This window comes from Erinaceus europaeus, chromosome 15 (genome assembly GCF_950295315.1).
Source record: "Erinaceus europaeus chromosome 15, mEriEur2.1, whole genome shotgun sequence".
NCBI classification, from domain to species: domain Eukaryota; kingdom Metazoa; phylum Chordata; class Mammalia; order Eulipotyphla; family Erinaceidae; genus Erinaceus; species Erinaceus europaeus.
In genome coordinates, this window is record NC_080176.1 from 20,382,059 (window position 1) to 20,405,960 (window position 23,902).

A 23,902-nucleotide genomic window follows, 5' to 3' on the forward strand; every position below is an offset into this window, starting at 1 on the left:
ATTTCCAAAAGCTTCTTGCTGGATTCCTTAGGTTTTTCCATGTATACTATCATGTCATCTGCAAATAAGGAGAGTTTGACTTCTTCTCTTCCAATCTGTATGCCTTTAATTCCTTGCTCCTGCCTGATTGCTATGGCAAGAACTTCCAACACTATGCTGAATAGTAACGGTGATCGAGGGCAGCCCTCTCTAGTACCTGATCTGAGTGGAAATGCTTCCAGTTTTTCACCATTGAGTATGATGTTGGCTGTAGGTTTGCTATATATAGACTCCACTATCTTCAGGAATTTTCCATCTATTCCCATTTTTTGTAGTGTTTTGATCATAAAGTGATGTTGTATTTTGTCAAAGGCTTTCTCTGCATCTATTGATATGACCATGTGGTTTTTGGTCTTGCTTTTGTTGATGTGGTGGATCACATTGATTGATTTACGTATATTAAACCAACCTTGCATGCCTGGGATAAACCCCACTTGGTCATGATGAACAATCTTTTTGATATACTGCTGTATCCGGTTGGCTAGAATTTTGTTCAATATTTTCGCATCTATGTTCATCAGAGATATTGGTCTGTAGTGCTAAGATCAACCCAGTCTGGAAAAGAGAAATTTCCCATGAGTGGTCATCCCACTTCCGGTTATCTTGTCCATCTCCAAAACTCTCTTCCTTTACACTGTCTGAACTGGAAGACGCTTTGAAGAGGGTTAAACCGGGAACAGCTGCTGGCTATGATAACATCACCCCAGAACTCATTCTTAACCTGGGTCCCGCGGCAAAGAAGTGGCTCACTTCATTCCTGTCCCACATCTTGGAATCTGAGTCTATGCCCAAAGTTTGGCGTTGTGCGAAGATTATAGTGGTTTTGAAACCAAAGAAAGACCCAACACTGGCTGCCAGCTATAGACCAATTTCTCTCCTCTCTCTGTGTTACAAACTACTTGAGAGGCTGCTTCTGTCACGTATTTCTCATCTTACAGAGAAATTCCTATCACTCGCCCAGGCTGGTTTCCGCCCAGGAAGATCTACCTGCGAACAAGCCCTGGCCCTCTCAACTTACATTGAAAATGGATTCCAGAAGAATTTAAAGACGGGTGCTGTCTTTGTTGATCTCACAGCAGCCTATGACACGGTCTGGCACCGTGGTCTCCTAGTCAAGATCTCAAGATGCCTGCCTCCATGGGTGGCCAACACTATATCGTTTCTTCTCCAAAACAGAAGATTCCGGGTGCATCTGGGTGACCAGTCTAGCAGATGGAGACTTGTCTCAAGTGGCCTCCCCCAGGGCTCTGTTCTGGCTCCTACGCTATTTAATATTTACATCAATGACCTCCCAGAAACTTCTTCAAGGAAGTTCATCTACGCCGATGACATCTGCTGTGCAACTCAGGCATCAAAGTTCGACATCCTCGAGGAAACACTCATGAAAGACATGTCTCTGATATCTGATTACTGTAAAAAATGGCGACTAATCCCTAGCACTGCAAAAACGGTATCATCTGTTTTCCATCTACACCATGCCTCGGCCTTGCGTGAGCTTAATGTGCAGCTTGACAATACAAGAATCCGGCATGAAGCCCAGCCAGTCTATCTTGGCGTTACTCTCTATCGCACTCTGTCATTTCACGAACATCTCATAAAAACTGCAGCAAAGGTTGGCGCGAGGAATAACATCATTGCAAGACTGGCCAGCTCCTCATGGGGCATGAGCACTTCCACACTACGATCATCATCTCTGGCATTATGCTATTCCACTGCAGAATACTGTGCCCCAGTATGGTTCCATAGCCCCCATGTCCACTTGGTCGATTCCAAATTATATTCCTCCATGAGGATAATTTCTGGAACCATCCGTTCCACCCCGGTTCCGTGGCTGCCAGTTCTTAGCAACATTGCCCCACCAGATATTCGTTGGGATGCGGCATCATCTAAGTTCATTTCCCACGTCTACGCTCAACCGGACCTGCCAATATATGCGGATATCTTCGCCCACCCTGTCCAACGCTTGACGTCTCGTCACCCAATCTGGTCCCCTACGCCTACACTGAACTTCTCTGTTCTAGTCTCTTGGAAACAGAGTTGGCAGTCAGCTGAGGTAAAGAACAAACACCTCATCACAGACCCCTGCAAGCGTCAACCTGGCTTTGACCTAGCACGTTATGATTGGGCCCTCCTCAATTGCTATCGAACAGGCCATGGCCGGTGCGCCGCTATGTTCCATCGCTGGGGAGCCAGAGACTACCCGAACTGCCCCTGCGGCTACAGACAGACTATGACCCACATAGTGAACGCCTGCCACCTCTCCAGATTCAAAGGAGGTCTCGAAACTTGACATCAGGCTCAACCTGACGCTGTTGACTGGCTACAGAAGAAGGGCAAACGCTAGAAGAAGAAGAAGTTTTCTTTTTTGGTTGTGTCCCTGTCTGCTTTTGGTATCAGGGTGATGTTGGCTTCATAGAAGCTGGCAGGGAGCATTCCAGTGTCTTCAATCTTCTGGAAGACTTTTAAAAGTAGAGGTTAGTTCTTCTTTGAAGGTTTTGTAGAATTCATTTGTAAAACCATCTGGTCCTGGACTTTTATTTTTGGGGAGATTTTTGATAACTGTTTCAATTTCATTAGCTGTGATGGGCCTGTTCATGTTATCCACTTCCTCTTGACTTAGTTTTGGAAGTTGGTAGGTATCTAAGAAATCGTCCATTTCTTCCAGGTTCTCTAGCTTGGTGGCATATAGTTGTTCATAGAAGCCTCGCATGATATGTTGAATTTCTGTGGTGTCTGTTGTGATATCTCCTCTTTCATTTACTATCCGATTTATTTGGGTCTTCTCCCTTTTTTGTTTTGTGAGTCTGGCTAAAGGTTTGTCAATTTTGTTTACTCTTTCAAAGAACCAACATTTACTTTCATTGATCTTTTGTATGGTTTTCCTATTCTCAATGTTATTTATTTCTGCCCTAACTTTAGTGATTTCTGACCTTCTTGTTGTTTTAGGGTTCCTTTGTTGTTCTTCTTCTAGGTCTTTAAGATGTGCAATCAGGCTGTTTATTTGTGCTTTTTCTTGTTTCCTAATGTGTGCTTGTATAGCTATGAATTTCCCTCTTAGGACTGCTTTAGCTGTGTCCCATATATTTTGATAGCTTGTGTCTTCATTTTCATTGAACTCTCGAAACATTTTGATTTCTTCCTTGATTTCCTCTTTGACCCAGAAGTTGTTAAGAAGTGTACTGTTGAGCTTCCACACTTTGGGACTGTTACTAATCTTTTGTTGATTGTTAAGTGTTAGTTTAATTCCACTGTGGTCTGAGAAGATGCTTGAGATGATTTCAATGCTCTTGAATTGGCTGATGCTGTCTTTGTGGCCTAACATATGGTCTATCCTTGAGAATGACCCATGTGGATTTGAGTAAAATGTGTATTCCAGTTTCTTGGGATGAATGACTCTGAAAATGTCCAATAGTTCTAGTTTATCTATCTCTTCATTTAGCTCCCTTATGTCTTTATTGATTTTCTGCCTGGATGATCTGTCAAGTTGAGAGAGTGGGGTGTTGAAGTCCCCTACTATGATTGTGTTACTGTTAATATATTGCTGTAGCTCTTTCAGTAGAAGTTTGATGTATTTAGATGGCTTCTCATTGGGTGCATAGATGTTAATAATTGTTAAGTCCTCTTGATTGACTGATCCTCTGAGCATTAAGTAGTGTCCATTCTTATCTTTTTTAATCTTATCTATTTTAAAGTCTACCATGTCAGATATGAGAATAGCTGTTCCTGCCCTTTTTTGTGGGCCATTGGCCTGCCTGTATGATAGTTTTCCATCCTTTCACTTTAAGTCTGTGTTTGTGTTGTTGAGTTAGGTGGGTTTCCTGTAGACAGCATATTGTTGGGTTGTGTTTTCTGATCCATCTTCCTACTCTGTGTCTTTTAATAGGTGAATTCAGGCCATTGACATTTATTGATATCAAAGATTGAAGATATTTTAACGCCATTCTTGTAGAGTTTTAGAGTGTTTTGATATATGTCCTATTTGTGGTGGTCTGGTTGTTTATAGGAGACCTTTCACAACTTCTTTCAGGGCAGGCTTGGTGATAGTTGATTCCTTCAGCTGTTGCTTGCCTGAGAAGGTTTTGATGCCTCCATCTAGTCTGAATGACAGTCTAGCAGGATATAGTATTCTTGGCTGAAAGCCTTTCTCATTGAGCACTCGATAGATATCTTGCCATTCTCTTCTGGCTTGTAGTGTTTGTATGGAGAAGTCTGCTGCTAATCTTATGGGTTTTCCTTTGTAGGTGACTCTTTGTTTTTCTCTTGCAGCCTTCAGGATCCTTTCTTTATCCTTATTCCTTTCCATTCTAAGTATGATATGTCTTGGTGTCTTTAGGTCTGGGTTAATTCTGTTTGGGACCCTCTGGACTTCTTGAATTTTTATGTCTTTGATGTTGTCTAGACTAGAGAAGTTTTCAGCTACTATGGCCTGGAAAATGCTTTCTTCCTCTCCTTCTCTTTCTTCCTCTGGTATGACAATAATGCGTATATTGTTTCTTTTGAAGTCATCCCATAGGACTCTGTTGTTGTTTTCAGCATCTCTTAATCTCTTTTTGAGATCTCTTACTTCTTTTTTAGTTGTCTCTAATTCATCCTTAATCTTGTTAATTCTGTCTTCAGCCTCATAGATTCTATTCTCTCTGCCCTCTACTGCTTTCTGGAGTTCATCTATTTTGTTGCCCTGCTCTGATACTGTTTTAGCTTGTTCAGCTAGTTGCCTTCTTAGCTCAGCGATTTCAGCTTTCAGCTCTCTAATAACCATGAGATAATTAGTATTTTCTTCCATATTCTCATTTGTTGTTCCTGCATTTCTGATTACAATTTTTTCAAATTCTTTACTCACTCCTGTTATTATTTCCTTAGCTAATGTTTGGATGTTTAACTCGTTATGTTGTGCTTCATCCTCTGGAGGACTTTTAGCTGGACACTTGTCCTGGTTCGAGTCTCCAATATTTTTTCTTGTTGTTTTAACCATTTTATATATTATTTTATGAGTTCCCTTTATCAGTACTTTTCAAATTATTGATCACTATTGCCTGGATTGACTTGTGTCGAAGTAAGTTAATTAAAGGGTTCACAGTGGTGGAAGTTACCAGTTGTTTCAATCCTTGAGTTGGAGCTCAGTGGTTTAAAAGCCTCTTTTTTTTCTCTTCCTTGTAGGCTATGGGAGCCTGAAGGCTTTTAAACTATAAATAGGCTTCTTAGCTTAATCACTGACTCCTGACCAAGAGATAAAGTAGGGTGTGGCAGAGATAATCCAGTGGTTATGCAAAGAGACTTTCACAGCCCCTCAGCTATGCCACTGAGGTATAGGTCTTCTCCTGAGTTTCCTGGTTAGATCTCTGTCCCCTTGTGTCCCTCCCTGTTGCTGCTTTAGATTCTGAGGGTAGTAGCAATGGAGACTCAGAGTTGCACTTGATGAGTCTCTGGGGAGTCCTCTCCGCCCTTCAGCTGTCTCCTTGTTGGTGGAGCAGACTGGAGGTGGTGTCTCAACTGATAAACTGCTGAACTGTTAGCAGTCACTTAATCTCTCCTTAGGCTCCTCTCTCCTCTTTGTCACCAGCCACACGTGTTTGTACTCACTGGTGATTTACTGGGTTCCTGTGGTCATTCTAGTCCTGTCTTGTTTCAGTCCCAGGTGGTCTCCTTTGGTATTCCTAGTTGATCCGGGAGAGGAGAGGTGAGAAGAGGAGAGAAAGCGATCTGCTGCTCGTAGCTCCTATTTTATTTTTTTATTAGAGCATTTCTCAGCTCTGGGTTATGGTATTGCTGGGGGTTGAACCTGGGATCTTTGGTACCTCAGGCATAGCCTTTGTACTGTCTCCCAGCCCAGGACTGTATTTTGGTGTATGTGTAATAAGATGCTTTAAAATTTTTTACTTCTGGGAGTTGGGCAGTAGCGCAGCAGGTTAAGCGCATGTGGCACAAAGTGCAAGGACCGCCATAAGGGTCCCTGTTCGAGCCCCCGGCTCCCCACCTGCAGGGGAGTCGCTTCACAAGCGGTAAAGCAGGTGTCTTTCTCTCGCCCTCTGTCTTCCCCTCCTCTTTCCATTTCTCTCTGTCCTATCCAACAACAATGACAACAAGAATAATTATAAAACAACAAGGGCAACAAAAGGGAATAAATAAAAAATAAAAAAAAGAAAAGAAAGAATCTGACTTTTGTATAGAGGAAAGAGATAGGGAACACGTTTAGTTAGGCGACCCTTTTATGGCTCTTTCTCCTTCTTGTAGACATTCTGAATGGGCATACTGGTCCTGTCAGTTGAGTGGCCAGTTTCAGCCCTTCGGCAGAGCTGTCTCCCTTCTTGGGAGCAGAGGGCTTCCTGGGGGAGAGGATAGGTCTGGTGCGGTACTCCGTCAGCCACTGCACATTTGCCTGCAGGGACTCTAGACTTACTCCACCTCTGAGGATCCACGGGGATGTCAACAGCCCAGGCCACCTTTAAGTGGAGGCCCGCAACCCACAGCTCAGCGCACCTTGGTGTGGAAGCGCACTGCCTGGGGGGCAATGCAGCACGCTTTCGCCTGGCTTAGCCCTGCGGCTCTTCCACCCTGGCTGGTTAAGCCACTTGGCCACCCGCCACCAATCCTTGTGGAAGTGTGGCTTCAGGATCAAGCCATTCCTGCTGGGCGCCATGGCTGCTGCCTCCTCGCAAGAGAACAGCCAGCGGAAACTATGATTTTTAATGATTAATCTATAATATACACTATATTATAGATTAATGAAAATAATAAATAAGTTAAAAATTTTACATGGCAGGGCTCCTGCTTTATCATCCTCACGACCCAAGTTCAAGTCCCCAGTCTACCACATGGGAGTAGTATGGCGCTGGTCAAACCTTTGGTGCTATGGTGCTAATGCCTCTCTTTCTCTTTGAAAAAAAATAAATTCCGTGCCTGAGACTCCAAAGTCCCAGGTTCAATCCCCCTACACCACCATAAGCCAGAGTTGAACAGTGCTGTGGAAAGAAAAAAAAAAAAAAGCAATAAGCTTTGTAAACAAGCCAACCCATAGTATTGAACTCCTGGTTCTCTCTCTCTCTCTCTCTCTCTCCCCCTCTCCCTCTCCCTCTCCCTCTCCCTCTCCCTCTCCCTCTCCCTCTCTCTCTCTCTCTCTCTCTCTCTCACACACACACACACACACGAAGAAAATTGATAAATGAGGTTCCAGAGAAGGCAGGAGGAAAGGAGATAATTCCAAGAAAGTGTGTGTGAGGAAGAGACAGGGAAGAGGGGGGAGGGGAGAGGGAGGCCTTGGGGAGTACTTTCTCTCTAACCCAGATAAAAGAGGAAGGTAGAACACAGGATATTATGTAGGTCTGGAGGCAAAGTCAAGGCAGTTTCTGTTTGATAACTTCTGAACTTTTTGTGAAATTGAAAATGGGGGGGGTCGCTGACTGCTAATAAGGTGATGTTAGTGGTTAAGAATCAGAGAAGTAGGGACTGGGTGGTGGCACATCTGGTTGAGTGCACATTTTACAGTGCTCAAAGACCCAGGTTCAAGCTCCCAGTCCCCACCTGCTGGGGAAAGCTTTCTGAGTGGTGTAGCAGGGTTGCAGCTGTCTTTCTTTCTCCTCCCCCCACCTCCCCCTACCCTCTCAATTTCTGGCTGTCTCTATCTGATAAATAAAGATGACTTTAAAAAATTCAGAGAAGCAGGAGTCAGGAGGTAGCGCAGCTGGTTAAGCGCACGTGGTTCAAAGCGCAAGGATCCCGGTTCAAGCCCCTGACTCCCCACCTGCAGGGGAGTCGCTTCATAGGCAGTGAAGTAGGTCTGCAGGTGTCTGTCTTTCTCTCCCCCCCTCTGTCTTCCCCTCCTCTCTCCATTTCTCTCTGTCCTATCCACAACGATGACAACAAGAATAACCACAACAATAAAACAACAAGGGCAACAAAAGGGAATAAATACATATTTTTTAAAAAATCAGAGAAGCACAACAATAAGATAGCATTTCACTCCTGTGAGAATGTCACACATCAGAAAAGGTAGCAGCAACAAATGTTGGAGAGTTTGTGGGGACAAAGCAACAACCCTCCTGCACTGCTGGTGGGAATGTCAATTGGTCCAACCTCTGTGGAGAACAGTCTGGAGAACTCTCAGAAGGCTAGAAATGGACCTACCCTATGACCCTGCAATTCCTCTCCTGGGGATATATCCTAAGGAACCCAACACACCCATCCAAAAAGATCTGTGTACACATATGTTCTTGGCAGCACAATTTGTAATAGCCAAAACCTGGAAGCAACCCAGGTGTCCAAAATCTTGGATGGAGCTTGAAGAAATCATGTTAAGTGAGATAAGTCAGAAAGAGAAGGATGAATATGGGATGATGTCACTTATAGACAGAAGTTGAAAATACTACCATGATGCCAACCTGCCTTCCCTGAGCAGACGTTGCAACCCCACCTGCCCAGACCCCTACTCCACTAGGGAAAGGCAGAGACAGACCTGGGGTGTGGATCAACCTATAAATTCCCATGTCCATTGGAGAAGCAGTTACAGAAGTCGGACTTCCAACATTCTGTGCTCCATAGAGATCTTTGGTCCACACTCCCAGAGGAATAAAGAATAGGGAAGCATCCAGTGGAGGGGATGGCACTCTGGTGGTGGGAATTGTGTAAATTGTACCTCTCTTGTCCCATAATCCTGTTGATCATTATTAAATCACTAATAAAAAAAAGTTGAAAAATAAGAAAACACAAAGCAGAACCTGGACTGGGTTTGGTGTATTGCACCAAAGTAAAAGACTCTGGGGGTGGGGTGGGGCGGAGGGCTCAGGTCCTGGAACATGATGGCAGAGGACCTAGAGGGGGTTGAATTGTTATGTGGAAAAGTGAGAAATGTTACACATGTACAAACTACTATATTTTACTGTTGACTGTAAACTATTAATCCCCCCCCCATAGAGATAAATAAATAAATAAATAAATAAATAAATAAAATGTTACCTTAAAAAAATCAGGGAAGCATCTTGGGGTACTGAGAAGACAAAAGGATGATTCCAGAATGCAGATGAGACCTCCGAAACACGAAGGGTCTGGGAAGGGCGATGCCCCAGAAGTCACAGTGAGCATGTGTGGTTCAGACACGAACGCCTTGGGTGGAGGGGGAGTTTCTCCTCTCCTCCTCAGACGGGTCCTGCAAACCCGGAAAGGCCAGCTTCCTCTTCTTTCCTCCCATCTTTCCTCTCTCTTTCTGCCCCTGCTTTGCTTGGCAGGAGAAGACGCCCTATCATGTGACAGTTATCAGTGCCTCTCAGCTCCTAATCTGTCCTTCAAGGCCTGCTGTGTAAACACGAGTTTCCTTAGCCAGCTGATGCCATACCGAACGTGGTCAGTAGAGGGTGCTGGGGAAGACATTGTCGGAGGAGGAGCTAGAGGTAGCAGATCTGTAGGCTCAGAGCTTCTCATGTGTAAATGGGTTAGTTGTCCATAAATATTCTCCCCGCTTTAAGCCAGTGGTATGACTGGACTGGCCCTTAGCTGCCTCTTTTTCTCCCCCCCCTTTTTTTTCCTCCCTAGGCACTGATCAGTTCAACCTTATGATGGTGGGGGTGAGTGGGGTGGTGGTGGAGGGTATTGAACCTGAGACTTCGAAGCCTCAGGCATGAGAGTCTCTTTGCATAACCATTATGCTATCTATCCCCACCTTTCTCTCTCTCTCTCTCTCTCTCCTTTTCATGTGAGAGAAAAGGAGGGGGACAGATAACTCCTTCTGCATCCACCCCATGGCCTATTACAATTGTAATTAGAATCAGCAACAACCATCTGGAAACTTTATTTATTTTTTCATCAGGAGACTTTAAAACAAACAAACAAAAAATATATAGGATGATCATTACAAAACCTGGAAATTACACAGCATACTTGGGTTCCAGTGAAGTTGGAAGGGGTGGGGAGAGGGGGAGAAAGAAAGAGTACAGGAGGCACCATTTTCACTAAGGGGCTAAGGGTAGGGTAGTCTAGGTCTTTGGGAACTCATTGTTGAATTAAATTAAATTAAAATAAAATTGCATGTGACTCTTCTGAGTCAAAGCTTAAAACTCTAGAAGGGAGAGACACAGAGGACAAAAAGAATGTCCCACCTGACCAGATACCTACGTCCATCAGGATTCGTGTAACAGCTGCACCTGGTAGAGCTCACATGCTACTGCGTGCGCTCAGGGACCCAGTTCAAGCCCCTGGTCCCCACTCAGAGGGGAGAATTTTTATGAGTGGAAAAGCAGTGCTACAGGCCTCTGTCTCTTTCTCCCTCTCTATCTCCCCCATCCCTCTCAATTTATTTGTTTCTATTCTTAAAAAAAAAAGTTGATTGAAAAACAAAAGGATTTGTAAATGGAGGAGTTTCTCTGTGGGAAGCAGTCTCACTGGTGAAGCCAGTACTGTGTTTGGGTTCACCCCCTTTGAACTGGATGCCTGGGCATCAGAGCTGCAGCTCTTTCTCCTCCTCCTCCTTCTTCTTACTCTTGTTTACAAAAAAAAAAAAGAAGTCGGCTGTGAGAGCTGACTCTCTACCTGTCCAAGGAGACCATTAGCTCCACTTGTGGAGACTCTGTTTTTCCTTATACCTGCTGTTCTGCTATTCTGTAGAACTCTCTTCCCTTTTTTTAAAAGCCAGTCCCTCTTTATTCTGAGCCTCTGTTGTAATAATCTTGCTATGAAACTTTATTTCTTTAAATTTTTTTTATTATTTTTCATTTTTGTTGCCCTTGTTGTTTTATTGTTGTTGCAGTTATTATTGTTGTTGTTGTTGTTGGATAGGACAGAGAGAAATGCAGAGAGGAGGGGAAGACAGAGAGGGGGAGAGAAAGATAGACACCTGCAGACCTGCTTCACCGCTTATGAAGCGACTCCCCTGCAGGTGGGGAGCCAGGGGCTTGAACCAGTTTCCTTACGCGGTCCTTGTGCTTTGCACCACGTGTGCTTAACCCGCTGCACTACCACCCCACTCCCTTTTTTTTAATTTTTAAAATATTTACTTATTTATTTCCTTTTTCTTGCCCTTGTTTTTTATTGTTGTAGTTATTACTGTTGTTGTTATTGATGCCATCACTGCTGGATAGGACAGAGAGAAATGGAGAGAGGAGGGAAAGACAGAGGGCGAAAGAAAGATAGACACCTGCAGACCTGCTTCACCACCTGTGAAGCAACTCCTCTGCAGGTGGGGATCCTTATGCTGGTCCTTGCACTTTGTACTATGTGTGCCTAACCTTCTGTGTTACCACCTAACTCCCTGTCTCTAAGTTTCTTTCCCCTCTATCACCCCTTCCCTCTCTCTCAATTTCTGGCTGTCTGTTTTCAATAAATAGAGATAATAAATAAATATAAATAAATAGAGGCAGAGATAGATAGGTAGACAGACCAGAGCACTGCTCAGCTCTGTCATATAGAAGATATATATATTTAAAAACTGCCTCACTCTTACAACCTTCTTACAATTTCCATGTTGAAGCTGGAGGCTTTTGTCTGAGATCTCACAGTCCCTTTTATTCTCATTTTTTCCAGCGTAGTTTTCCTTAGAGGAAACCCAAGAATTTCTACCTGGGAAGATTTGGAGGCAGAAATCTGGCTGAAGTTGTTGGGTATGGATGGAGTTGGGGCTTCCTGACTTTGTATGGCAAACACGTTCTTTCCCCCCTCAAACACCAGATGCCGTGGAGGGTGTGGAGGATGATGAGCAGGTGGGAATGTCTCAGCACACACCCCATAGGTATATCTCAGGGATTGATGTGTGTGTGTGTGTGTGTGTGTGTGTGTATGTGTGTGACTATAGGGGATTCCTTGGCTAGAAAGAGCCCCCATGTACATGTGTCTGGTTCAAAAGTGATGGTGAGAGCATAATGGTTCTGCAGAAAACTTTCATGCCTGAGGCTCAGAGGTTCTAGGTTCTGTCCCCAACACCACCACAATCCAGAGCTGAGTTGTGCTCTGCTAAAATAAATAAAACAAACAGAAGTGATGGCTCAGTGTCAAGGGGACAGTGGTTCTGAGACTTCTAGTCAGCCCTTCCTTCTCATTCTCAGACCAGCTCCATATTAGAGATGATGTTAGAGGCACCTGGGGCCTGCAGAGTCGCACAGGCCTCGTGAGTCATTCAGGATGTGGGAGGGTTGGGACACTTGAGGGCTGGAGTCAGGATATTAGAGGGTCGATTCATCTTCACATACTGTCTGGCTTTTTCAAAAAAGGTTTTGTTTAGGGGCGGGGTGCTGGTGCACCTGGTTAAGCACACATGTTACAATGCTCAAGGACCGGGGTTCCTGGGTTCCATCGCCTAGTTCCCTCCTGCAGGGGGAAAGCTTTGCCAGTGGAGAAGCAGTGCTGCAGGTGTCTCTCTGTCTCTCTCCCTCTTTATCTCCCCTTTGCTCTTGATTTCTAGCTCTCTAGCTAATGAATAAATAAAGATAATAACAATTAAAAAAGGAGTTGTTTATGAATGGAAGAGGAGGAGAGGAGAGGGGGAGAGAACCAGAGCATCACTCTGGCACATGTGATTGTCGTATGCTTTACATTGGGTTCTAGTTTTCCCCCGCCAAGAGAATTGGATCAGCCCTGTTAATTTTGCAGGCTCGCTTGGCCCTGCCCCAAGGAACCCCGCCAGAGTTCCAGAGTTCGGGAGTTTCAGAGTAAGAGGGTTCCTGAGTTCCAGAGTAAGAGAGAGTTCCTGAGTTCTAGAGTTGCAGAGTTAGAGAGAGTGCTTGCGCCGCCGCAAAGAGACAGCAGAGTTCTGTTTGGTGATTAGTTTGTCTTAGTTTATGAATCGTTGTTCCTGAATAAAGAAATACAGCTTCCTTGCCCAGCCGTTGTCTCTGCGTCTCTGTTACCTGCCGTGAAGCTAGCCCACCCGGCTAGAGCCGCCGAGTTTTAACAACATGTGATTTAGAGACTTGAACTCAGGACCTCATGCTTGAGAGTTCATTGTTTGATCTACTGCACCATTCTTGGTAGGTTCACATACCATTTGTCTTATGGAAGGAAAAAAGACTGTACAAAATAGTATTTTCCTCTCTCTTTTTTTCTTTTAAAAATTTTTTATTATCTTTATTTATTTATTGGATAGAAACAGCAGAAGTTGAGAGGGAAGGGGGTGATAGATAAGAGAGAGAGAGAGAGAGAGAGAGAGAGACACCTGCCACACCACTTCACCACTCACAAAGCTTTCCCCTTGCAGGTGGGGATGGGGGCTTAAACCCAGGTGCATTGTAACATGTGAACTTATCCAGGTGCGCCACCACCCAGCCCCCCCTCTTCCAGAGCACTGTTCAGCCCTGGTTTATGGTGGTGCTGGGGATTGAACCTGGGACCTCAGAACCTCAGGCACAAAAATCTTTTTTTTTTTAATATTTGTTTATTTTCCCTTTCGTTGCCCTGTTGTTTCTGTTGTTGTTGTAGTTATTGTTGTTGTTATTGATGTCATCGTTGTTGGATAGGACAGAGAGAAATGGAGAGAGGAGGGGAAGACAGAGAGGGGGAGAGAAAGATAGACACCTGTAGACCTGCCTCACTGCTTGTGAAGCGACTCCCCTGAAGTGGGGAGCCGGGGGCTTGAACCGCGATCCCTACCCCGGTCCTTGCGCTTTGCACTGTGCGCTTAACCCTCTGCGCTACTGCCCAACAGGCATGAGAATCGTTTTCAGAACCATTATGCTGTCTCCCCAGGTCTTTCTCTCTCTTTCTTTTGACACCAGGATAAGTGCTGGAGCTCAGTGTCTGAACAATAAGTTCACTGCTCTCAGTGGCTTTAATTTTTTTTTTTTCTTCTGATAGATGATGTGACAGAAGCAGCAACAGAAAGGAAGACACCTGCAGCACTGCTCCACTGTTCATGAAGCTTTCTAGGGAGGAAAAAGTCTAGGTGGAGACTGGGGGCTTGAACCTCGATCCTCTTGCTTGGCAACGTGTCCTCTCTCCTTGCCCTCGATGGTCTTGTAACTATGAGGACGGTCTTGTTTTTCATCTCCAGGCCAGCGTTTTCATCATCTGGGGAACATGGGTCACACCTTTACTGCCACGTGATTTCCATCTCTCATTAAGAATTTACTTTTGGGGAGTCTGGTGGTAGCGCAGTGGGTTAAGCGCAGGTGGCACAAAGCTCAAGAACCAGCGTAAGGATCCTGGTTCGAGCCCCCTGCTCCCCACCTGCAGGGGAGTCGCTTCACAAGTGGTGAAGCAGGTCTGCAGGTGTCTATCTTTCTCTCTCCCTCTCTGTCTTCCCCTCCTCTCTCCATTTCTCTCTGTCCTATTCAACAACGATGACAACAATAATAATTATAACAATAAAACAACAAGGGCAACAAAAAGGGAATAAATAAATATTTTAAATGAGAATTTACTTTTGGCGGGGGCAGGTGGTATTGCAGTGGGTTAAGTGCACATGGCGTGAAGCGCAGGTACCGTAAGGATCCTGGTTCCAGGCCCCCGGGCTCCCCACCTGCAGGGGTGGCGGGGTAGGGGCTGGGGTGGTGGTGGTTGCCTCACAAGCGTGAAGGGGGTCTGCAAGTGTCTATCTTCCTCTCCCCCTCTTTGTCTCCCCCCTCTCAGTTTCTCTCTGTCCTATCCAATGACAGCAATGACAACAACAATAATAATAACAACAAGGGCAACAAAAGGGAAAAAATAGCCTCCCAGAGCAGTGAATTTGTAGTGCAGGCACCGAGTCCCAGCGATAACCTTGGAGGCTAAAAAATAAAAAAATAAATAAAAAAACTTTTGGGGCCCAGAGATCACTGGGAAAGACATGTGTATTGTCATGTATGACCTGGGCTTTGAACCTTGGCACCACATGGAGGTGCCATGGCACCAGGTGCTATGGTCCCTCTCTCTCTTTCTGTGTGTGTCTCAATGAGAGTCAGCCCCAGAAGCAGTGAAATTGCATGAGAACACGGTTCTACATTAATAATAATAATAATAACAACAACAACATAATAATAAACAAGAACAAGACATTTGGCCAGGGAAGTAGCTCAGCTGGTAGAGTCCAGGACTTACATGCCTGAGGCTTCCAGTTTAATCCCTGGTACGCCATGTACTAGAGCTTTGGCATCTTTCTCTTTCATTGCAGAATTCATTAGTTACGGGTCAAGTGGTGACACACCTGGTTAAATGCACTTTACCACGTCCAAAAACCTGAGTTGAAGCTCCTGCTTGTGAAGCAAGTTTTTAGGGATTTCTCTTTACCTTGCCCTCTCTGTGTCTCCTGCCTCTCTCAATGTCTTTCTTTTTAGAAAATGTATTTATTTATTATTGGCTAGAGTCAGAGAAAAATGGAGAGACAGGGAGACAGACACCTGCAGACCCACTTTACCATTTGTGAAGCTTTCTCCCTGAAGGTGGAGACCAGGGGCTTGAACCTTCATCCTTGTGAACTGTAATGTGTGCACTTAACCAAGTGTACCACTGCCTGGCTCGCAATTTCTTGCTGTCCAGTCAAATAAAATAGAAAGAAAAAAATAAATAAAATGAAAAAAAATGCTACTGGGAAAAGTGGATTCCCAGTACCACCACCAAGCCCCAGCGATAACCTTGGTGGCAATAAAAAAAATTAATTAATTTTTAGAGACAAGAGATGCAGAGAGTGAGAGAGGCCAGAACACCAAAGTTTTCCCTAGTGTGGTAGGGACTAGGGGCTTGAACCCCAGTCCCCACACATTTGACGTGTGCTTTACCAAGTGCACCACCACCTGACCCTCTTAAATGAAATGATCTAGAATATTTTTTAAATTAATTTATTTTGGGGGGACTGGGTGGTGGCGCACCAGGTTAAGTACACATAAAACTAAGCACAAGGACCCACACAAGGATCCCTGTTCGAGCTCCCGGTTCCCCACCTACAGGGGTGTTGCTTCACAAATGGTGAAGCAAGTCTGCAGGTGTCTCTCTTTCCCCCCTCTGTCTTTCCCTCCCATCTCGATTTCTCTCTGTCTTATCCAATAAAACAGAAAAAATGACCACCAGGAGCAATGGATTCATAATGCTGGCATCAAGGCCCACAAATAATCTTGGAAGCAAAAAACAAAACAAAACAAACTTTTAAAAATATATATATATATTTGTTTATTATTGATTTAATAATGATAAACAAGACTGTAGGACTTGTGTGGACAATTCTCACCACCAGAGTTCTACATTCCATCCCTTCCATTGGGAGCTTTCCTATTCTTTATCCCTCTGGGAGCATGGGCCCAAGGTCATTGTGGGATGCATAAGGTCTGGCTTCTCTAATTGCTTCCCCACTGGACATGGGTGTTGACAGGTCGATCTATACTCCTGGCCTGTCTCTCTATGTCCCTAGTGGGGTGGGGCTCTGAGGAGGCGGGGCTCCAGAGTATATTGGTGAGGTCGTCTGCCCAGGGGAGTCTGGTTGGCATCATGGTAGCATCTGCAACTTGGTGGCAGAGTACTGGAGCTGAAGGGTTGACATTCCACGCCTAGTGTCTCTAGACACAATATGAAATGAAATGTGTAGAGGTGGTACTGGTTGCTCTTTTTTGTTTTATAGTGTGTGTTTGTGTGTGTGATAGCATACACATATAAGTATTCATTGTGAAAGAGATATTTGAATTCCTTCAAACTGATAAGTTTCCTCAGGCTTTTGAAACTACCTCTAGAGCAAATACTAATGAAGTCCAAAGTCTCATTAGTCAGAGAAATGGACAGAGAGGACCACGAGTCCATAGCCCTTTGCACTTCACCCACCTGCCAACAGAGCATCTCCAAGGCTGGACCTGAACTTCACACCCTTCTGCAGAGAGCTGGAGGCTTGGACTCAGGACTTTTCTTAAGATTAAAGTCGGACGCTTGTCGGGGGTGCAATCTACAGCTATTTCCCAAGCCACAGAGAGATTGAACAATAGCATTGGCAGGGACATGGAGATTGCACTGGACTTGTCCCAACAGATTTCTGGCCTGGGAGATTGGAAGATTGCAGAACTCAGTGTGTGGGAAGACTTGTGCACATAAACAGGGGTGAGGGGGTGGGCTGTGGGCGGTGGGGGTTGAATTGGATAAAAGTAGTGAGAGGTAGGCTCGTAGGAGAGACATTGGCTTTGGCATTAGGTATAATTCTGAGCCTGCTCCTTAACAAATTTATTACTTCATTTATTTGATCGAGACAGAGAGAAATTGAAGGGGAGAGAGAGAAAGAGAGAGAGAGAAAGAGAGAGAGAAAGAGAGAGATCTGCAGCACTACTTTACCACTCATAAATATTTCCCCTCCCTGGTGGTGCTGGGGATTGAACCAGGGACCTTGAAGCCTCAGGCATGACAGTCTTTTTTTTTTTTTCCTTGTTGTTGTAGCCTCACTGTGGTTATTATTATTGCCATTGTTGATGTTGTTCGTTGTTGGATAGGACAGAGAGAAATGGAGAGAGGAGGGGAAGACAGAGAGGGGGAGAGAATGACACCTGCAGACTGGCTTCACTGCCTGTGAAACGACTCCCCTGCAGGGGCCTCCAGCCAGGATCCTTACGCGGGTCCCTGCGCTTTGCGCCACAAGGCATGACAGTCTTTGTGCAGAACTACTATGCTGTCTCCTCAGCTTATTTGTCTATGTAATACACATCTCAAAAATCCTATCCCCTATACAAATACTCTTGGTTTTTTTCATCTCCTGTTTCCTAGTCACCTGTTCCTTCTCAAAATTTTTTGAATTTTTAAAAATATTTATTTATTTTCCTTTTTGTTGCCCTTGTTTTTTTTACTGTTGTCACAGTATTATTGTTGTTGTTGTTGATGTAGTCGTTGTTGGATAGGAAAGAGAAATCGAGAGAGGAGGGGAAGACAGAGAGGGAGAGAAAGATAGATACTTGCAGACCTGCTTCACTACTTGTGAAGCAACCCCCTGCAGATGGGGAGCTGGGGGCTCAAACTGGGATCCTTATTTCACATCTTTCTTACTGATTTCTGCCAAGTGTAGATGGATTGCAGAATAAAATTTGTTATTTGGAAATACAAAATAAAAAGTCACCTGCTTTTGGTGGTAGATAACTGAATGCCTATGACTTTCTTTTTTCTTTTCTTTCTGTTTAAAAATATTTTATTCATTAATGAGAAAGATGAGAGAGAGAGAAATATTTTATTCATTAATGAGAAAAATAAGAGGAGAGAGAGAGATAGAGAGGGAACCAGACATCACTCTGGTGCATGTGCTGCCGGCGATTGAACTTGGGACCTCATGCTTGAGCGCCCAATGCTTTATCCAATGTGCCACCTCCTAGACCACAATGCCTATGACTTTCAAGGTTAAGTCATAAAATATGAATGTTATGCTGGGGAAACAGCATAGTGGTTCTGCAAAAGACTTCCATGTCTGGTGGTCCTGGAGGTGGTGCAGTGGTTAAGGTTTTAGATACTCAAACATGAAGTCCTGAGTTCGATCCCTGGCAGCACATGTACCAGAGTTATGTCTGGTACTTTCTCTCCTCCTATCTTTCTTTCTTTATTTTATTTTATTTTATTTTATTTATGAAAGGATAAATTAACAAAACCATAACGCAATTTCCACCACCAGAACTCCATATCCCATGCCCTCCCCTGATAGCTTTCCTATTCTTTAACCCTCTGGGAGTAAGGACCCAAGGTCATTGTGGGATGTAGAAGGTGGAAGGTCTGGCTTCTGTAATTGCTTCCTATTTATTTATTTTTATAAGAGCACTGTTCAGCTCTGGCTTATGGTGGTATAGGGGATTGAACCTAGAACTTTAAACCTTCAGGCATGAGAGTCTCTTTGCATTATGCTATCTACCCCCAGCCCAAGAGTTTGTTTTTAATAAGAGAAAGGGAGAGACAGAGAGAGACAGAGAGAGACAGAGAGAGAGAGACCAGAGCGCACTGCTCAATTCTGGCTTATTGTGGTTTGGAGGATTGAACCTGGGGCCTCAGAATTTCAGACATGGAAGTCTTTTTTTTTAAAACTAAGATTATTCATTTATTTATTAGAAAGATAGGAGGATACAGCAAACCCTAACAAAAGGACTTTTCAAAGTTAACCCAATTACCAAATAATGTGATGATAACATTAACTATCGATTGTCTTTTTGAACCCTAAGACAGCAGGAATCTCACATCTCCACTATAGAGCCTCTACTTCCCCCAGTCCTGGAACCCTTGGATAGGACCCACTTTCCCGTATGCCTCTCCCAATCCATATCAAATAATATTGCATCTGCCAATCACAACCTAATCAACACAACGATTGACACCTCAACATGCTTCACTTCAGACTGTGTCCAGAGACTTCACGTGTGGAATGACAACCCTTCAGCTTCATTACTCGGGTGAGACCTTTCCTTTCATAGTATACTCTAATTCCATTTCAGGTGGTTCACTTTCTAACAAAGTCCCAAAACCTAGCTATACACCAATTTCTGTGAGAGAGAGCATACGTTCACACATATCCATAAACTACTGCAAAATATATACCTGAAAGCAGAAGTACACTAGAGTTTGCAGTGAGTATCCCCCTAACACTTCCTCTCCACTATTCCAAGTTTTGGGTCCATGATTGCTCAACAATTTGTTTGGCTTTGTATGTTAACTCTCTTTTCAGTCACCAGGTTCCAGATGTTATCAGGATGCTGGCCAGGCTTCCCTGGACTGAAGACCCCACCAATGTGTCCTGGAGCTCCGCTTCTCCAGAGACCCACCCTACTAGGGAAAGAGAGAGGCAGACTGGGAGTATGGATCGACCAGTCAACGCCCATGTTCAGCGGGGAAGCAATTACAGAAGCCAGACCTTCCACCTTCTGCAACCCACAATGACCCTGGGTCCATGCTCCCAGAGGGATAGAGAATGGGAAAGCTATCAGGGGAGGGGGTGGGATATGGAGATTGGGTGGTGGGAATTGTGTGGAGTTGTACCCCTCTTATCCTATGGTTTTGTCAATGTTTCCTTTTTATAAGTAAAAAAATATAAATAAATAAATAACTGTGTGTGTGAGAGTATGTCTGTATGTGTGTGGGGGGGGTTGTGTGAGAGTATGTCTGTGTGTGTGTGGGGGGGTTGTGTGAGAGTATGTTTGTATGTGTGTGGGGGGGTTGTGTGAGAGTATGTCTGTATGTGTGTGTGTGTGTGGGGTTGTGTGAGAGTATGTCTGTATGTGTGTGGGGGGGTTGTGTGAGAGTATGTCTGTATGTGTGGGGGGGGTTGTGTGAGAGTATGTCTGTATGTGTGTGGGGGGGTTGTGTGAGAGTATGTCTGTATGTGTGGGGGGGTTGTGTGAGAGTATGTCTGTATGTGTGTGTGGGGGGGTTGTGTGAGAGTATATCTGTATGTGTGTGGGGGGGTTGTGTGAGAGTATGTCTGTATGTGTGTGTGTGTGTGGTTGTGTGAGAGTATGTCTGTGTGTGGGGGGTTGTGTGAGAGTATGTTTGTGTGTGTGTTTGTGTGTGGGGTTGTGTGAGAGTATGTCTGTATGTGTGTTTGTGTGTGGGGTTGTGTGAGTGTATGTCTCTATGTGTGTGTGTGGGGTGTTGTGTGAGAGTTTGTGTGTGTGTGTGTGGGGTTGTGTGAGAGTATGTCTGTCTGTGTGTGTGTGGTTGTGTGAGAGTATGTCTGTGTGTGGGGGTTGTGTGAGAGTATGTTTGTGTGTGTGTTTGTGTGGGGGGGTTGTGTGAGAGTATGTCTGTATGTGTGTGTGTTTGTGGGGTTGTGTGAGAGTACGTCTGTATGTGTGTGGGGGGGCTGTGTGAGAGTATGCCTGTATGTGTGTTTGTGTGTGGGGTTGTGTGAGAGTATGTCTCTATGTGTGTGTGTGGGGGGTTGTGTGAGAGTATGTCTGTATGTGTGTGTGTGTGGGGTTGTGTGAGAGTATGTCTGTATGTGTGTGTGTGGGGGGTTGTGTGAGAGTATGTATGTGTGTGTGTGTGTGTGTGGTTGTGTGAGAGTATGTCTGTATGTGTGTGGGGGGGGTTGTGTGAGACTATGTCTGTGTGTGGGGGGTGGTTGTGTGACAGTATGTCTGTATGTGTGTGTGTGGGGTTTGTGTGAGAGTATGTCTGTGCGTGTGTGTGGGGGGTTGTGTGAGACTATGTCTGTGTGTGGGGGGGTTGTGTGAGAGTATGTCTGTATAACTGTGTGGGGGGGTTGTGTGAGAGTATGTCTGTATGTGTGTGGGGGGGGTTGTGTGAGAGTATGTCTGTATGTGTGTTTGTGTGTGGGGTTGTGTGAGAGTATGTCTCTGTGTGTGTGTGGTGTTGTGTGAGAGTTTGTCTGTATGTGTGTGTGTGTGGGGTTGTGTGAGAGTATGTCTGTATGTGTGTGTGTGTGTGGTTGTGTGAGAGTATGTCTGTGTGTGGGGGGTTGTGTGAGAGTATGTTTGTGTGTGTGTTTGTGTGTGGGGTTGTGTGAGAGTATGTCTGTATGTCTGTGGGGGGGTTGTGTGAGAGTATGCCTGTATGTGTGTTTGTGTGTGGGGTTGTGTGAGAGTATGTCTGTATGTGTGTGTGTGTGGGGTTGTGTGAGAGTATGTCTGTATGTGTGTGTGTGTGTGTGGGGTTGTGTGAGAGTATGTCTGTGTGTGTGGGGTTGTGTGAGAGTATGTCTGTGTGTGTGTGGGGGTTGTGTGAGAGTATGTCTGTGTGTGTGGGGGGGGTTGTGTGAGAGTATGTCTGTGTGTGTGTGTGGGGGTTTGTGTGAGAGTATGTCTGTGCGTGTGTGTGGGGGGTTGTGTGAGAGTATGTCTGTGTGTGGGGGGGGTTGTGTGAGAGTATGTCTGTATGTGTGTGTGTGGGGGGTTGTGTGAGAGTATGTCTGTATGTGTGTGTGGGGGTTGTGTGAGAGTATGTCTGTGTGTGTGCGGGGGGTTGTGTGAGAGTATGTCTGTGTGTGGGGGGGTTGTGTGAGAGTATGTCTGTATGTGTGTGTGTGGGGGGTTGTGTGAGAGTATGTCTGTATGTGTGTGTGGGGGTTGTGAGAGTATGTCTGTATGTCTGTATGTGTGTGTTGGGGGGGGTTTCTTCTACCTGGTTCTCTCTCCTAGAATGGTTGCTCTTGGGTTCCAGTCATCGTAAGTCTTGTAAGTAAACTGAGGTCACAGAGAAAGGCTTTGTGGTAGCCTCTCCCTGGCTCCAGCTGACGTTCTAGTCAACAGCCCATATGATTCCCTGAGAGGCTAGTGAGGAAATCCTGAGAAGACTCCGACCCCTGTCACTGTTTAAAGACATCCACACAAAGAGACCTTAAACCAGAACCATCTTGTTGAGTGCAGTCAGCATCTACAACTATGAGAATAGTCAGGCTTGGCCTCACTTTATCCCATTCAGCTTGGCATAATTGGTTACACAGTGTCAGAGGATTACACAGAGCTGCTTTCCAATAGAAATTATGTTTCCAATAGAAATCACATTTACCCAGCTTTTAGGTTGAGAATTGAAAGGCAACAGAAAACCAAAACCAAAACTGTGGCACTCTCTGGTGGTCTGTGCCACTTCTTCTTCATCAAGCTTTTATTTATTTATTTATTTATTTAATGTTGCTGGAGATTGAACTCAGGACTTCCTCATGCTGGAGTGTCCAACATTTTATTTGCTATACCACCTCCCAGATAACCATCTTCTACTCACTTTGAATATCTATTTATTAGATTTTTTTAAAAAATATTTTATTTATTAATGAGAAAGGAGGAGAGAGAGAAAAAGAACCAGACATCACTCTGATACATGTGCTGCCGGGGACTGAACTCAGGACCACATGCTTGAGAGTCCAAGGCTTTATCCACTGCGCCACCTCCCGGACCACTTTATTAGATTTTTTAATTTTCTAGGACAGAGAGAAATTGAGAGGGGAGGGGAGATAGAGATGGAGAGAGAGAGGAAGAGAGATATGGAGAGAAAGAGAGAGGGAGAGAGGGAGAGAGGGAGAGAGAGAGAGCTGCAGTACTGTTTCACCACTTGTGAAGCTTCCTCTCTGTAGGTGGGCACCAAGAGTTTGAACCTGGGTCCTCGTGCACAGTGATGTGTGTGCTCAACTGGGTCCAGCACCACTTGACCCCCTTCTCCCCTACTTTCTTGTTCATTGCACTCCAGTCAAATGGACTTTTTCTCTGTGCCTGTAAGCACCAGGGTATTTTGTTTTGCTTTGCCACCAGGGTTGTTACTGGGACTCTGCCTGCATGAAGGCTCCATCATTCCTGGTAGCCATTTTTCTCGTTTTATTTTATTTTTTGTTCTTGCCTCCAGGGTTATCTGCACTATGGTTATCTGCACAGGGTGTCTGCACTATGAATCCACTGTTCCTGCAGCCATTTCTTTGACCTTTTTTTTTTTGGGGGGGGGCAGGACCGAGAGAAATCGAGAGGGGAGGGGAAGACAGGGAGGGAGGGAGAAAGATAAACACCTGCAGATCTGTTTTTCACCACTTGTAAAGCGACCCTCCTGCAGGTGGGGAGCCGGGAGCTTGAATTGGTATCCTTGTATGGGTCCTTGCGCTTCCTACTATGTGCACTTAATCTGGTGGGGCTACCTCCCATTCCCTCTCCCTTTCTTTTCTTTTCTTTTTTTTTTAGGTAAGAGACAGAGAGGAGAGACACCTGCAGTACTGCTCCACTGCTTGTGAAGCTTTCCTTCTCTGTGTGGGGACCAGGGGCTTAAACCTGGGACTAAGCCTCTCTTTTAAATACAGCATGCTGTCCCCAAATCAGAACATGTTACTTATAGCAGGCTTCTCAGAGCCTAGTATAATAGTCAGCACATAGAAGGTACACAAGAAAAATGAAAATCAAGGGAGAGAGATTTGTGGGCACCAGGCAGTAGTGCACCTGGTTAAGTGCACACATTACAGCTCACAAGAACCCAGGTTTAAGCCCCTGGTCCCCACCTGAAGGGGGAAAGTTTCACAAGTGGTGAAGCAGAGTTGCAGGTGTCTCTC

General features: G+C 44.9%; 1 pseudogene; it reads right to left on the minus strand.

Moving 5' to 3' along the window:
- Positions 1 to 6,131: 6,131 nt before the first annotated feature.
- Positions 6,132 to 7,138, minus strand: LOC132532983 (large ribosomal subunit protein eL13-like; annotated as a pseudogene).
- Between the last annotated feature and the right edge of the window lie 16,764 nt (positions 7,139 to 23,902).